This window comes from Saimiri boliviensis, chromosome 11, assembly GCF_048565385.1.
Source record: "Saimiri boliviensis isolate mSaiBol1 chromosome 11, mSaiBol1.pri, whole genome shotgun sequence".
NCBI classification, from domain to species: Eukaryota; Metazoa; Chordata; class Mammalia; order Primates; family Cebidae; genus Saimiri; species Saimiri boliviensis.
The window spans coordinates 7,620,153-7,638,122 of NC_133459.1; the positions used below are offsets into that span (position 1 = coordinate 7,620,153).

Sequence of the window (17,970 nt, forward strand, 5' to 3'; positions counted from 1 at the left end):
GAGAGAGGGAGAGAGGGAGGGAGGAGGGAGGGGGAGAGGGGGAGGGAGAGAGAGAGAGAGAGAGAGAGAGAGAGAGAGAGCGTGTGTGCGTGTGTGTGTTGGGTATATGGTAACTACTTGTACTATCTGCTCAATTTTTCTATAAATCTAAAAGTGTTATAAAGTTTATTTTTTAAAAAAAAGAGTGTTGGGTGTCACTACTAGATGTTAATTCAGCAGGTTTGGGGACAGGCTCAATAAATGACATTTTAAACAAATTCACAAGTGATACTGCTGGTTCAAGGGCCTCATCTTGAAACCACTGGGCTAGGATTCCTTTTAGTTCTAAATTTTATTATTTTATTCACTAACATTTTCATGAGAATTGTGGTAGCCAGCCTGCAAAATGGCCCCCAAAAAGCTCTGCCTCCTGGTATTCAAACTCTTGACAATAATATCTTCCAAAGCTAGGAAATAAAAGACACTGCAGCTTTCACCTTGCTCTTATGTGAACCCTTTCCTCTGCAAAGCCAGGTGCAGTATCTTGAAGAAACTCACACAGCCCTAAGAAGAGGTTCCCTGTGGCAAGGAACTGAAGCTTCTGCCAACAGCCAGCACAAAATTTGCCATCCCTGTGAATGAGCCATGTTGAAACTGGATCCTCCAGGCCCTGTCTGCAACCTGAGAAGAGAACTCATGCCACTCCCAAATTCCTGACCCACAAAAAGTATATGGGATGACAAATGCCGAATGTTGTTTTAAGCAGCAGTTGGGAGGTATTTTGTTATATATATAATACAGCTAAAATATGTACATGTAAAATATGTACAACATAGAATCGTTATTGTTGACTATTCTTGCCTTTACTTCCACACAGCTGGAGAAGTCCAAATTCATTACAAGGTGAGTCACTTTAAAGAACTCCTCCACATTTCTCAAAGTATTACATCCAGACGCTGCTCAAGGCCTGCACCACTCCTCCCCAGCTAGCTCATCAGGCAGCACAAGGGGTGCACACAAACATGCGCTGACTTTGCAAGACCTTTGAAAAGTTACTTAATCTCCCTGCCTCAGTCTGCTCAAAGGTAAAATGAAGGTAAGTATACTACCAATATCATGGTTACTATAGGGACTTAAAATATTAAAACATAAAAAACACTTAGAACAGGACCTCGTCTAAGTGCTCAATAAATGCCAGCTATCATCATTATCTGCCATTTCATCCCTCATAACCCATACTGTTTTGAGTCATTATGAACTACTGGAATTTTCAAACTCACCCACACTGTTTTATACTTTTGCGCCTTATAAAAGGGACTTTCTCTGTCTGGAATGGCCTTCCTTAACTTCTCTTCCAATTATCCTTCTAAACTTCTTTATACAGCATTCGCTGATTTCCCTCTTACTTACTACATCCCTCACAGACACACCCATAGAGAATATTTAAATTATTCATTGGTCTCTCCCACAAAATTGTATGTTTGATAGTAATACTGATATTTATTGTGTCAAGTACTGTGTGCTACCTACTGTTTTATATTAAGCACTTTACATGGACTATCTAACTTAAACTTTTTAATAACTCATAATTATCCTGGTTTTTCTATACCACATATAAATACAGGATGAGAATTCAAATCTTAGCTGTTTGGCTGCAATTTGTTACGATCTAAAATCTAAAGACTAGAAGGTTGAGATTTCTGACATGCTGAAAATATCAAGGAAGCAATTAAACTTTCCATCAGTTAGCGCAAGTGCACACAGTTTTAAAATTTATAATATATATACCTGGTACTATAGGGGGGCTACCCCACACCCCTACTCATATTGGCTTCTTGCTTATGCTTTCTAAAGATATTTCATTCATATACAGCACACATACACATATATGTACATCTCTTTGTTACACAAATAGTAGTATTCTTCATATATCCTTCTGAGCCCATTTTTACTTCCTGTATCTTTGAGATTGTTCTGTGTCAGTGCATACAAAGCACCCCATTCTTTTTCACTGCTGCATAGAATTCCATCATATTCCATACTGATATGGTTTGGACTTGTGTCCCTACCCAAATCTCATGTCAAATTGTAATCCCCAGTGTTGGAGGTGGGGCATAGTGGGAGGTGACTGGATCACAGGACGGTTTCTCATGAATGGCTTAGCACCATTCCCTCGTGTTAAGTTTCCGTGCGAAGTTCTCAAGAGATCTGATTGTTTAAAAGTGCATAGCACGTTCCCATCTCTTCCTCCTGCTCCAGCCATGTGAAGATGCCTCCTCCAGCTTTGCCTTCCGCCATGAGTAGAAGCTCCCTGAGGCCTCCCCAGCCATGCTTCCTGTACAGCCTGCAGAACGGTGAGCTAACTAAACCTCTTTTCTTTATAAATTACACAGTCTTCAGTATCTATAGCAATGTAAGAATGGACTAATACATTTACCATATTCAACCATTCTCCTATATTGTTTGTAGCCTTTTGCTGTAATATAAAATACTAAAGCAAAAATCCTTATACACAAATGAAGAAATGGATAGAGGATATGCGATTCTACAGTAAATATGGTAAATGTACATAGTATAGCAAATATAGTAAAATCTAAGTGCAGAATCTAGATGGTGAGTACAGGGGTGCTCTTACTATATAATTCCTGCAATTGTTCTGTATTTAAACTACAGATTTATACTTGTTCTTAGAGTAAGCATCATGTTTTTCTTAGAGTGAGCATCATGTTTTTCTTTTCTTTCAACTTCTCAATAAATTGCTAATATGAATATTTTATCAACTTTAAAACAATCCCCAAATTTCAAAAATATAATGATCTTGGAATGTTTGTTACCCTTAGTTTATATCATAAAAGAATAGGGGAGGCAATTATCAGAAGAGTCACACTTCAACTTCCATCACTTTACCCAAAGGATAGTCAAGTCAAGTGAGTCTTCCTTTCTTGGGTCTCTCAACACTCTTCTATGCAAACACTTGGTCTTCACCAAGAACAAAGAGTTCCCTTATAATTATCTGTTACCTCTAAGAGAAGCAAGGGGGAAAAAAACTAAAACCTTTGGAGAGTCAGAGTTTGACATCTTCCTTCTCAGCTTCTTTCTTATATAATTCCCAGGAGTCCTAGCCAATGAAGAATGGTTTAATTCTTCTTTCAAAAAAAACAAAAAGAATGTTTATTCTCCTAACCTTTCTTTAGAAAATGTATTCCTCTTTCCTCTGAAGACTCAGAAGCAGACCTTTCAGGAGAATTTCTGGATTACTGTGTGCCATTTCAGCCAAGAGACTTCCTCTACCAGGGTCCAAAGATAACACATTCTAATGAATGCTTGTTGGATTGTTTTATTTATTTATTTATTTATTTATTTATTTATTTATTTATTTATTTTTGATAGTTTGAAGGTCTTCAATGAAAGCATTACAACAGACTTATCTTAGGGCAATGTTTGGTAAACCAAATTCAGAAAGTTTAGAAAAGACTACAAAACTAATAAGTGAGCTGTACATTCACTTGGAGTTTGCCAGACAGAGAAAAAGGAAAATAACACTCCAGTCACAAAGGATAAATCACAAAGAGCTTTAAGGCTAAATTGCCACATTTTCCCTCCAAAATAATCAAAAGTTTATCACGCCTATTTCCTAAATCTCCAAAAATGTGAGTTATTGACAGAACAGTCATACAATTTTCAGGAATTTCCATTTCTTCAGGTGCTGAACCTTTGAAAAGCAATTGCAAGTTGAAGGGAACTCACATGACCCAGAAACTGTTCTGAGCTCTATCAATGTTCAGGAAGCAGAAATTTTTTTAACTTTTTAAACTCTTTTTTATAGAGACAGGATCTCCTTATGTTGCCTAGGCTGGTCTCCAACTCCTGGGCTCAAGTAATCCTCCTGCCTTGGCCTCCCAAAGTGCTAAGATAACAGGTGTGAGCCACCACGCCTGGCCAGAAAAAAAATGTTTTCATCCAGAGAGTAAAACTCATTAAGTGGCAGAACACGCAGTGCATTTCAACTTCCCCTCTCAAACACTTCAGCCCACATACTCCAATTTCACACTCAATGAAAGATTAAGCAAAATGTTGGCACAAATACAAGTTTTAAATCATTTTAGGTTGTTAACTAGCAAATGTCCTGCAGAAATTTTAAAAGTCACTAAATAAATTATAAATCTAGGAGAGCAAAGCATGCTGTGGAATAAGCAGCTATTCAGAAAGTGTGTCCAATTCTTGTCCCACCCCTAATTCAAGGTGCAAACCATGACCCCCACTGTGGGACTGGGCTGTCAAGCACTCTCCCTCCTTTGCTAACGCTGTTCCCTCTGTTCTGAAGACCCTTGCTGCCTTCTCTCCATGGTGCAAACCTGCATCCCTCCTCCAATATCCAGCTGAGCCTTCACCTCCTCTACAGCCCCTGACCAGAATCCCTGAGGCACAAGTTTCGAGCTTTATTCAAGCCTTTCTTTCTTTGTTGTTCTTTCATTTTTTTGATATGGGAGTTCTTGCTCTGTCACTCAGGCTGGAGTACAGTGGCATGATCTTGGCTCACTGCAACCTCTGCCTCCTGGGTTCAAGTGATTCTCCTGGGCTGGTCTGCTGGGCTGGTCTTGAACTCCTGACCTCAAACAATCATGCTGCCTCAGTCTCCCAAAGTGCTGGGATTACAGGCATGAGCCACTGCACCCAACCTATTCACGCCTTTCTGACATCTACCACTCACTGCAATATACTTAACAAGCCTCTTCCCATTCCCCACCCCTCAAGGAAGAGCCTGGTCATCCTCTATTCCTGTCACCCACCAGAGTGCCCAGAAAACAACGGCCCAATCTGTAGTCATATTTACTAACGGCTTATGTACCAGACATTATGCTCAGTGCTTTATATAATATCAACTCATTTCACCTTATGTTATTCTGTGAATAACATAATAATAAACTATAGTATCCCACCAATCAGTCTTCCCCAGCCTCCTTAGGAGGTTCCTCTTTGTGTGAACAGGCTACAACCTGAAGGACTCCTATCCTGGCCATACTGTGATCTCTTTCCTCACACTCTTCCTGGGCAATCTCCAATCCAGGTCTTCAGGGCTTATTCTAAACCCATATATGACAAGCACCTGGATATCGCCATGTGAGTGTTCTGTACTTAAAATTGATCATGTCTCAAACTTTTTCCATCTCTATCCCCAAATATCCTCTCTCTTTCTGATCCTATCAGAACATTCTATGTCCAGTCAGAGCCTAAGTCCAATCAGCAGAGAGAAACTACATGGTAATTTGAACAAGGGAAGATTAAAAATCATCAACAATAAGAGGTTAATGGAAAGTTAGCAAATAAGACAAAGACCTTGAAAGAACACAGCAATAGCTGACATAAAATACAGTAGCAAATATAATATTATGTAGCACAACATATAATTGCCACCACCCTTCAGGTTGAGATAAAATCCCCAAGAAAGAATTCCCCCAACTCTCGGACTGAGATCCAGACCTTGCTGGAGGGGGCTCATATCTGACAGAACTTCAGGAGATCCACTCTATGAAATTTGCCAGAAATCAGTCCTCTAGAATGCCAAGGAAGGCTGATTGGAGGGAAGCCTCTCAGTGAAGGCACTCTGCTACCTGGGCAGCAGGAGTGCTGCTGGCCACTAAGAGCTGCAAAAGCCTGAGCACTGAAGAAACTCCGTGTTCCACAGCAGTCTCTCAGAACCAGCAAGTAAAACTCTTTCCTCCTCAATGTCTCTCTAGCACCCTCTGCTGACAAAACTTAACTACGTGCCAGCTGGCAGAGGGAAAGTAAAATGCCCAGATTTATTTTCACAAAGCAAGCAATGAAGGACATACTTGGAGGTGAGAGGCAATAAATCAATAATTGACACAAACACCATCATCTATCAGTTGTCCAAGCTCAAATCCTAGAGGCATCCTTGATTCTCCCTCCAATCATCATGTCCTACAGGTCCTATCTTCTAAGTATTTCTTGAATCCATCTACTTCACTCCATCTACTTTACTCCATTATTATTAATATTAAAAATAGTAATATATTATTATTTAATTATATATTATATATAATTAAATAATATATATAATTATATATATTAATAGATAATTAATTATATATTATATAATTAAATAATAATGTATTCTTGTTAATAATAATAGTGTTAATGCCCCAGTCCAGGCTTACAGCATCTCTTTGTTGCCATCGCAGCTTTACACTTCCTACCTCAGACATGCCCATTTCTTCAACTGCAATCAATGTCATCTCTGTGATTGACAAATCCAATCCGGTCAATCCACAGTTTACACCTCCTCATGCATTTCTCAAGTGTCCTTAGGTTAAGATCCAAAATTCTTAATGGCTTAGGAACTTATGTGCTTATTTGCCATGTGCAAAGATGTCTGTTTTACTTGCTTGCTTTTTGTTATTTTGTTTTGCGTCTGGGCCACTGCACATGGGTTTCCTCTGCCCAGAACAGCCTTCCTTCTTCCCCCTATTGCCATATCCACGTTTCAGCTAGCTGACTCTTCATCATCCTTCAGCTCTCAGCTTTGATGTATCTTGCTCGAAGTCAGCTGCCCCTGCTAAGTACACCCAATAAAATCCTCTCCTTCCCCAGTGAGAACACTTTCCACACATTATTGTACAATCATATGTTGCTTAACAATGGACACATGTTCATCCTTGTGTGAACATGACAGAGTGTAGTTACACAAGCCTAGATGATACCTACAGCTGGCTGCTCCTAGGCTACAAACCTGTGCAGCACGTTGCAGTACTGAATAGTTAGAGAACTGTAACACAGTGGTGCATCTGTCTAGGGCACTTAACCATGAATGAAGTTCACAGCACTGGAAGTTGCTCTGGGTGAGTCAGTTAGTCCATGGTGAGTAAATGTGAAGGCCTAGGACATTACTATACACCACTGTGAACTTTACAATCATTGTGGTGCTTAGGTTACACTAAATTCATCTTTTAAATATTATTCTTTCTTCAATAATAAATCAGGTTTAGTTTACTGTAACTTTTTTACTTTATAAACCATTGTTAAAACTTTTTGACTCTTAATAACTCAGCTTAAAACACAAATACACTGTGCAGCTCTACAAAGATATTTTCTTTTCATATTCTTACTCTGTAAGCTTTAACTTTTTTAACTTTTTGAATGTTTTTGTTGAAAACTAACACACACACACACACATCAGCCTAGGCATATGCAGGGGCAAGATCATCAATATTGCTCTTGCACCTCCACATCTTTGACCAATGGAAGGTCTCCAGGGCCAATAACACACGTGGAGCCGTCATGAATAACAATGTCTTCTTCTGGAATACTTCTTCCAGAATAGCTGGAGGCTATTTTACAGTTACTTATTTTGTATGTAAGTAGAGGGAGCATACTCTAAAATAATGATAAACAGTATAGTAAATACATAAACCAATAAAACAATCATTTATAATCACTACCAAGTATTATGTACTGTCCATGATTGAACGTGCTATACTTTTTTTTTTTTTTTTTTTTTTTGAGACGGAGTTTCGCTCTTGTTACCCAGCCTGGAGTGCAATGGCACGATCTCGGCTCACCGCAACCTCCGCCTCCTGGGTTCAGGCAATTCTCCTGCCTCAGCCTCCTGAGTAGCTGGGATTACAGGCATGCACCACCACGCCCAGCTAACTTTTTGTATTTTTAGTAGAGACGGGGTTTCACCATGTTGACCAGGATGGTCTCGATCTCTCGACCTTGTGATCCACCCACCTCGGCCTCCCAAAGTGCTGGGATTACAGGCTTGAGCCACCGCGCCCGGCCTGAACGTGCTATACTTTTATATAACTGGCAGCATACTAGATCTGCTTACACAAGGATCACCACACACACAAGTAATATACTGGGTTGCAACCTTTTACCACACACAATGTCACTAAATAATAGGAATTTTTCAGCTCCATTATAATCTTATGGAACCACTGTCATATATGTGGTGTGGTCCACCATTAACCAAAATGTCTTTACACAGCACATGACCATAATTCCGTATTAACTCTCATCATTAATACTTTTACCTGTAGGAAGGCAAGAAAAATTTCTTCGCTGAATCCCAAAGAGTTAGCAAGGTGTCTGGAACAAAGCAGACACTCAGTATCAGCTCAGTTAATGGATGTTGAATGAAGGGGGGTGATATGGTTAGGCTTTGTGTCACCACCCAAATCTCATCTTGAATTGTAATCCCCATAATCCCCACATATCAAGGGAGAGACTAGGTGGAGGTAACTGAATGATGGGGCCAGTTTCCCCCATGCTGTTCTCGTGATAGTGAGTTTTCCTAAGATCTGAGGGTTTTATTAGGGGCTCTTCCCCACTTTGCTCAGCATTCACTCTGTCCTGCCACCCTACGAAGATGGTGACTTGATTTCCCTTTGCCTTCTACCATGATTTTAAGTTTCCTGGGGCCTCCCCAGCATTGTGGAACTGAGTCAACTAAATCAATTTCCTTTATAAATTACCTGGTCTTGGGCAGTTCTTTATAGCAGCCCGAGAATGGACTAATACTGGTGGAGGGGGCGGGGGACGCAGGGGGGAAGCATTTTATGAAGTTTAAACTTAAAAGGACAAAATTTTGGCTTTGACACTGTATCTGATATGTTGATCAGCATACATGCAACAAAATGATTACACATTTATAATTCTAAGGCTAAGGAGACAATGAATTTGTTTCATGCCTAACAATTAATTAAAATATAGTCTATTCCTCAAAAGAAAAAGAACTAATTCAACCAGCTAGCAATATTAATTTATATTATTTCAGTATATTGTATGCAGATGAGGAAAAAAGACTGGTAGTTTTCAAGGTGAACAGTGCCATACCCGTGTAGCACGTATATCAAAGGATTCTGTTTATTTACACCCAATAATGAAAATCAAACATTACAACATGACATTCCATAGCACACCATGCTGCTATGGTGGAAAATCAATACATCATATTTGTTTTCAGTAACTTGTTTACCCAACCACAGTTCTAGAATCATTATGCAATGCAAACACTCTTCTAAAGCACTCTGACCCATATGAAATAAAAACTATGCCCTCTCTCACACTCCCAAAGGGAATATCTCTCTGGCTAACTCTAGGAATTTGTTCAGGGATATATGGAGCAAATATTGTAGAGTTAAATTGGTACATAAAATTACTCTGCCACTCTGGGAGGAAATTTAGCCAAATTCGTAATAGTCAGTAGCAATCTCATCCACTCAATGGGCAGGGGAACTATATTCAGGACTTTCATAACTCACACAAGCCAAAGCACTAACATACACAGTGAACAACCACCAGGGTCGCTGGTTCATGCCTGTAATCCCAGCACTTTGGGAGGCCAAGACAGGCAGATGACTTGAGCCCAGGAGTAGACCAGCGTAGACAACATGGCAAAACCCGTCTCTACAAAACATACAAAAAAAGGTGTGATGGCTAAAATTAGCCAGGCATGATGGCTAAAAATTAGCCAGGTGTGATGGGGCGTGCTTGTAGTCCCAACTACCCAGGAGGCTGAGGTGGGAGGATCGCTTGAACCCAGGAGGTTGAGGCTGCAGTGAGCTGTGATCATGCCACTACATTCCAGCCTGGGTGACAGAGTGAGATCCTGTCTCCAAAAAAAAAAAAAAAAAAAAAAATACGGGAAGAAAGTATAATTTGAATATTTAAGCATTTTTATTATAGTTTATTAATATCATTCACACAGTCTAAAAGGAGAAAAAAACTTAGGATACAAATAGACATTATTTCAGCAATTCAACAATTTTACATTAATTATTTAATCTTCAAGACATACTGTGGACAACTATATTATATAACTTAAAAGTGTATCAGTTTATTACACACTTGTTTAAAAAAGATATAAGAAGTATGCAGTTTATTCAAGCTGGACACAGTGGCTCACACCTGTAATCCCAGCACTTTGGGAGGCTAGCATGGGAGGACTGCTTGAGGCCAGGAGTTTCAGACCAACCTGGGTAACAAGGCAAGACCCCATCTCTATAAAAAATTTTCAAAATTAGCCAGGTGTGGTGGCGCATGCCCTTAGTCCTATATTGCTCTGTTTCGTTTTTGAGACAAGGTCTCATTCTGTCATCTAGGCTGGAGCACAGTGGCAGAATTTGGGCTCACTGCAACTACCGCCTCCAAGGCTAAAGCAATCCTCCCACCTCAGCCTCCCGAGTAGCTGAGATTACAGGTGTATGCCACTAAACCAGGCTAATTTTTGCTTTTTTTTTTTTAAGTAGAGATGGGTTTTTGCCATGTTGGCCAGGCTGGTCCCAAACTCCTGGCCTCCAGGAATCCTCGGCCTCCCAACATGCTGGGATTACAGGCATGAGTCACTGCACCCGGCCACACCTGGCCATTTTTAAACTATTTTTATTCCAACTGATACATATTTCATCTTCTACAACATGTCTTAGTACACACATGCATAGCCTAATCAAGAAAATCTTGGGCCGAGCGCAGTGGCTCTCACACCTGTAATCGCAGCACTTTGGGAGACTGAGGTGGGCAGATCATGAGGTCAGGAGATCAAGAACATCCTGGCCAACATGGTGAAACTGCATCTCTACTAAAAATACAAAAAAATTAGCTTGGTATGGTGGTGCACACCTATAGTCCCAACTACTCAGAAGGCTGAGGTAGGAGAATTGCTTGAACCCAGGAGACGGAGATTGCAGTGGGCTGAGATCGCGCCACTGCACTGCACTACAGCCTGGGTGACAGTGCGAGACTCCATCTAAAAAAACAAAGAAGAAAATCTTGTCATTAAAAAGAAACTAAACCTCAGGGATATTCTCTCTACCAAGACTGATCTTGCTTTTACTTCTACAGGGCTCAGTCCCTCAGTTATTTGATAAAATGTCACCATTCACCAGTTATTCTTTAAACTCACCACTCCCTTGGCCAAATCTTAGCTTGCCATTTCCCCCATGCCTGCATGATCTTTCTCTTTTTGCCATCTAATCTTTACTTATTTGTATATTACTGTCTGTTTTCTCTCACTAGAATATTTTCTCCATGAATTCAGAAATATGGGGGTTTGTTTCACTTACTGCTGCTTCCTCAGCACTTAGAACTGTGTTGCAGCACAGTAGGTGCTCAATAAATATTGGTTGAATGAAAGAAAATTGAGAGTCCCAGAAATTCATCTTAACACTGAGGCTGTGAAATGAAATGCTCCCCGAGGGGCAGTGTACATATGTTTAAGAGATGATTCCCTTTCATTTAACTTAGAGCCCAAAGGACTTTTCAAAATGAAAGCACTATTCCAACTACACCCAAGAATCATTAAGGCTGCCCAAGTGCTCACATACATTTTAACAAAAAGCAAGGAATTCTACACCCTGCTAAAGCAATGGAAAAACCCTGATGTAGAAAATGTAAACTGCTGGCCAGACATGGTAGCTCACGCTTGTAATCCCAGGTGGATCACCTAAGGTCAGGAGTTCAAGACCAGCCTGACCAACATGGTCAAATCCTGTCTCTCCCAAAAATACAAAAAATTAGCCAGGCATGGTGGTGCATGCCTATAATCCCAGCTACTCAAGAGCCTGAAGCAGGAGAATCGCTTGAACTTGGGAGGCAGAGGCTGCAGTGAGCCGAGATCGTGCCACTACACTCCAGCCTGGGTGACAAGAGACTCCGTTTCAAAAAAGAAAATGTAAACTGCTTAAGTTTCATATGTGAGTAGTAAGGATTTCACACCACACCACTCATAACATTATGAGGTTCATACTAACTGCAGGGAAAATTCTGTTTCACATTTGTTTCTCCACATGCGCATCCTCTAATACTACAACTCTTCACAAACACTGCATCAGCTGCATTCTTAAACACTCCTACTATCTAAAACATACACAGCAATATAACTGATAGGTACATTCTAAATCAAGTAATTCTGATAGAAAAATTATACCATCCAGTGTGCCATGTGACCATTAAAACAATAGGGAACACAGAATTGATCTAAATCGCTCATAATGTGCTCCAGAAGAGATCATCTTCAAATTTTAGTGATAAAATAAGAAAACACAGAAAGAGAGGTGTTAATCAGTTAATAGTAAGCTAAAACGTGTAAAGTTACACACTGCATTTTGTGCTGAGACAAAAGAGATAAAATATATGTTCCCCATTCAAAAAGACTTCTTAACTCTATTGAGACAAAATAAACAGTATGTATAAGATAATGGAGAAAAATGCCCATAGTCTAAAATGGAAAACTTCTAAATCACCTAGACCCAAGAATACAGAAATTACGTGTGAGAAAAATCTGATTTTCCCCTGATATGCATGGTGCTACAGATGCAGTTTATTCTACTTCCAGTCAAGCGGGTCCATGAACAGAAACTCTCAGGTATAAACCACTCCCCCTCACCACTTCACTCCAGGGCATTCTAGTGATGTCCACGGCGATATGGTTTGGCTGGATCCTCATCCAAATCTCATCTTGAATTGTGATCCCCATAATCCCCACGTGTCTAGGGAGAGATCTGGCAGGAAGTGACTGGATCAGGAGGCGGTTTCCCCCATGCGGTTCTCATAATGGTGAGTGTTCAGGAGATCTGATGGATTTACAAGGGGCTCTTCCCCCTTTGTTCCTCATTCTCTCCTACTATCTTGTAAAGAAGGTACCTGCTTAGCCTTTCACCATGATTGTTAAGTTTCCTGAGGCTCTCAGCTACACAGAACTGTGAGTCAATTAAATCTCTTTCCTTTATAAATTGTCCAGCCTTGGGTATTTCTTTATAGCAATACAAACACAGACTAATATACATGGTTACGTTTTTCTCAACTACTGACACTTGGCATGTCCAGCTATTATAATTTCATTTCTATCTCCCAAATGTTTTCCAATCTGTCCCATTCCATTCCAGACTACCCTCAGCCTGGGTTCAGCTGTCATGATCATCTGGCTAAACTACTGCAAAAGGAGGTATTATGAGATTATACTCCTGCTTAGAACTTCTATAAGATTCCACTGTTCACTGAATGAAGTCTAAACTCCTTTAATACTCTAATATATGGGTTGGACCTCTGGCCTCAGCCCCTTCTCCTCCATGCTCCAACCTCCATGACTTGGGATACATACTTTTCCACCCCTAACATATATTCCCATTCTTTTCTTTCTTTCCTTTTTTTTTTTTTTTTTTGAGACGGAGTTTCGCTCTTGTTACCCAGGTTGGAGTGCAATGGCGCAATCTCGGCTCACCGCAACCTCCAACTCCTGGGTTCAGGCAATTCTCCTGCCTCAGCCTCCTGAGTAGCTGGGATTACAGGCACGAGCCACCATGCCCAGCTACTTTTTTGTATTTTTAGTAGAGATGTGGTTTCACCATGTTGACCAGGATGGTCTCAATCTCTCGACCTTGTGATCCATCCGCCTTGGCCTCCCAAAGTGCTAGGATTACAGGCTTGAGCCACCGCGCCAGGCCTCTTTTCTGTTTTAAAACCTCTTTCTTAATGGCTGCGAACAATGGCTTACACCTGTAATACGAGCACTTTGGGAGGCTGTGATAGAAGGATCCCTTGAGCCCAGGAATTCAAGACCAGCCTAGGCAACACAGGGAGATCTCATCTTTACAAAAAAATATAAATTAAAAATTAGCCAAGCATGGTGGCGCATGCCTGTACCAGCTACTTGAGAGGCTGAAGCAGGATCACTTGAACCCAGGAAGTTGAGGCTGCAGTAAGCCATGATCCTGCTACCACATTGCAGCCTGGGCTACTGAGCAAGAGTCTATCTCAAAACAAAACCAAATAAAATTCCTCTTTTAAAAGGCCCAGTTTAATTCTAACCTCTGTGAAAATTTCTTTGATCCTCAAAATCAGAATTATTTGTTACCTTAAGGGTATTGCCAAAGTATTCTGGTTTATAGCTCTGATCAAAGAAATTTTATCTATGTTAATGTAAATCATAGTCTGATGATAGCTTTTGTCTGTTTAACAAAGCACCCTCCTCATTCACTTTATTCTAGGGAATTACCACTTCTTATGGGGACCTAATAATCTGTAGTTTGGGTGTAGTTTGGGTGGATCCAGGGGTGCTCAGCATACTAAATCCCCTTGGCCACCACAACTTGTTCAAGAATGGGCCCATGTCTCAGGCCAACCACTGAGAATCCTCCCCATAACTTCTGCTAGAACCACCAGGAAAAAAAAAAGCGGGGGGATCCCTTTTTGCTAGATCCCCTAGCAACAGGGATGAAGCCTAGAGCTGCAGGCAGCCATCCTTCCTATAACATGAAGAAAGCCTGACAAATGAATTGAAAAAGCTGAAAATGCAGTAAGTTGAAAATGCATTTAATACACTTAATTAACCAAACATCATAGCTTGGCCTACCCTATGTGATATATGCTCAGAACACTTACATTAATCTATAATTAGGCAAAATCATCTAATACAAAGCCTATTTTATAATAAACTGGAATAGCTCATGTAATCTATTGAATACTGTACAGAAAGTGAAAAACAAAATGGTTGTATGGTACTCAAAGCATGGCTTCTACTGACTGTGTATCATTTTTACACCATCATAAAGTTAAAAAAATTGTTAAGTCAAACCACTGTAAGTCAGAGATTGTACTGACTAATATAAGCCATGATCGTGGTCTGGCTTACATTATAATTAATTGTACTCAGGGTCAAAGAAACAGTTATAAGAACACACCTAGCAGTAAAAGAAACAACAAGGCCTGTGTGGCTGCAGCAGGCAAGGTGTTGGCTGGGATGTAAGAGAGAGGAGGAGGGGTAGACAGAAGGGGGATGGGGAGGGAGAGAGAGAAAAGAAGGGAGGGAGAGAGAAGGGAGATGAGGGGCGAGAGAGAGAGAGAGAGAGAGAGAGAGAGAGAGAGAGAGAGAGAGAGAGAGAGAGAGAAGACCCCCCAAGATGGCATTGTGAAAGAAAGGTCAAGCCATTGCAAAGTCCCAAGCAGAAGAGGGACAGGATCTGACTTAACTTTTAAAAGGATCCATAGGCTTGCTGTGCTGTGAAACAACTGGCATAGGGGTGGGCAGGGGAGCAGGAGGTGGGCAGTGAGAACAAGACCTATTAAGAAGCTGCTAGGATAACCAGGCCAGAGGTGATGAAGCCTCAGAACAGATTTTGTTCGATTTTTTTTTTGTAAATGTCCTGACGTTTTTGCTACCAACTACAACTTTGGAAAGACAGATAAATCAACACATGGTATTCACACTTGATTTACTGAGTATCTACTATATTTAAGATACTCTAATTAGGTACAGAACTATCATCCTAAACTTAAAGCCCATATGCAACCAGTGAACTGGAATTCTCTAACTAGATACCTCATATACATTTTACACCTAAAACTTAATCCTCCCTTACTCGATAATCTGATTATCTCATTAATATCATTTCCTATCCTAATTGTTACTAAAGATAGTAAGAGAGTAGGTATATTCGCTAATAATTTTTTTTTTTTCCAGATGGATTTTTGCTCTGTTGCCCACGTTGAAGTGCAATGGTGCAATCTTGGCTCACTGCAACCTCCATCTCCCGGGTTCAAACAATTCTCATGCCTCAGCCTCCCAAGTAGCTGGGATTACAGCCATGTGCTACAACGCTTGGCTAATTTTTGTATTTTTTTAGTAGAGATGGGGTTTCACCATGTTGGCTAGGCTGGTCTTGAACTCCTGACCTCAAGTGATCTACCCGCCTCAGCTTCCCAAAGTGCTGGGATTGTAAGCGTGAGCCACCACGCCTGGCCATAACTTCCTATATTACTAAAGTAGTTGTATATAACTACATATAATTTCATCAGAAGTTCAAGACAAGTCTGAGAGAGAAGCACCCTTATTTACCTCTACCATTTTACAGGTAATGAAACTAAGCTGAGAAAAATGAAGAAACTTGCCGAAAGTTATGCTGTTAAATAGTGGAGCTGAGACTCAAATGCGGGCTAACTCATCCACAGTCACTTAAGTCAGAAACCTGGGAATTATCTTAGACTCTTCCCTCAGCCCCATGCCAGATGCTTTCTCTCAATCACTCTCACACCATCACTACCTTAGTTCAGAGCTTCCCCATCTCTAAACTCAGTTACCACAACAGTCTCAGAGGTTACATTGCTGTATCTTGTACAGCCCTCCCCTTCCATCCATTCTCCATACTATCATCAGATATGGTCTTCAGTACCAAACACAAGCTTTGTGCTCCAACATAAGTATGCAGTTAAGAATCCTATAGATTTGCCAGGCGCGGTAGCTCAAGCCTGTAATCCCAGCACTTTGGGAGGCCGAGGCGGGTGGATCACGAGGTCAAGAGATCGAGACCATCCTGGTCAACATGGTGAAACCCTGTCTCTACTAAAAATACAAAAATTAGCTGGGCGTGGTGGCGCCTGCCTGTAATCCCAGCTCTGGAGGCTGAGGCAGGAGAATTGCTTGAACCCAGGAGGCAGAGGTTGCGGTGAGCTGAGATCACGCCATTGCACTCCAGCCTGGGTAACAAGAGCAAAACTCCGTCTCAAAAAAAGAATCCTATAGATTATGGAAACAGAGCCAAAAGTGTCAGAGCTTTCATCATCAATATGTATGCATTAATTCTAGCACCAGCAACTTACCAAGCAATTTTTGGTAGCATCCCAACTTCAAGATTTACATTAATATTATCAAGTATGAAAAATCTGATGATTGCTCAATTTCTCCTTTTGTCTTTCTTCCCAACCCCAAAGGTATGGCCTTTAAGCATTTCAAGGACCTCATCAGACCTAGTCCCACCTTACTAAATTACTCCTTTCTTTTCTTATCCAATCAAAACCGCCATTCCTAGAAAGCCCAAATAGGTCTTAAGTATTTCATAATGAGGTATCAGAACATATATATTTTAAAAAGAGGAGCTAATTAAATAAGTGGGTCTCTATTCTGGCACTTCATAGGCATGAGGGACAGTGATGATGGTAACAATAATGGCTAACATTCTCAAGATCTTGGTAAGCTGTGTGCCGGGTACGGCTTTACTTGCATTGCAAGTATTTAATTATCTGTTCTTTTCATCATCAAAACCACTCCATGAAGTGGGTATAATTATTAATATTATCACAATTTTTGGATAAGGAATAGAAAAGCTAAAGGAGTTAAGTAACATGTCCAAGGTCACCCAATCAGCAGGCGGTGTCAGCACTCCTAACCACCTCATACTAACAACTTCCTATAATGATAGACTCCAATAGAGATAGGTGAAGGAGACCACTGTGAGCTTATTCATTCATTTTTAAAATGTTTCTTGAGAATTTATTACATTCTGAGAATTATTCCTGCCACCAGGAATTTAATTGTAGATAATGCTTTTATGGAACTCACAAGAAAGGCATCAAATAATACATAAGTAAAAATGAAAACAACACAGCTTTGCTCTGAAAAAAAATAAAACAGATAAGGTGATGTAGAGAAACGCGCTAGTTTAGACTGAAAGCCAGAGAGAGCCTCCCTAAGGAATAATGTTGAAATGAGATCTAAATTACAAGATGAAGCAAACGAAGAAAAAATCTGATGGAACAGCATTAAGGCCATTATGATAAATGCAATAAACCTAGGTGAGAGTTATCTTGTCAGTTCCTACAACAACAGAAAGGACAGGAGGCCAATGTGACTGATGCTAAGGGAGCAAGTGGAGGGTAGTCAGAGTTACATCAGAGCCTCAGAAGCTGTCAGCCATGCTGGCATACAACCATAGCAGCGGGGAAAAGCTATTATTTTATTCCCAGTGGAATGAGAATCTGAAGGGTTTTAAGTAAGAGAATGAGGTGAATCTGTGTTTCCGAAAAAGCAATCCCACTCCTCCAACTCTGTGTAAAGAATGAACTACAGGCTAGGCACAGTGGCTTATGCCTGTAATCCCATCACTGGAAGGCTGAGAAAGATGGGTCACTTGAGGCCAGGAGTTGAAATCTAAGCTGGCCAACACAATGAAACCTCGTCTTTATTAAAAATATTTT

The 17,970-nt window shown here is 40.5% G+C and overlaps 1 protein-coding gene across 5 annotated transcripts in view; it reads right to left on the minus strand.

Moving 5' to 3' along the window:
* The window catches only part of RERE (arginine-glutamic acid dipeptide repeats), a 484,877-nt gene that overhangs the window by 389,931 nt on the left and 76,976 nt on the right, over nt 1-17,970 (minus strand). The gene's annotated exons all lie outside the window — the stretch shown is intronic.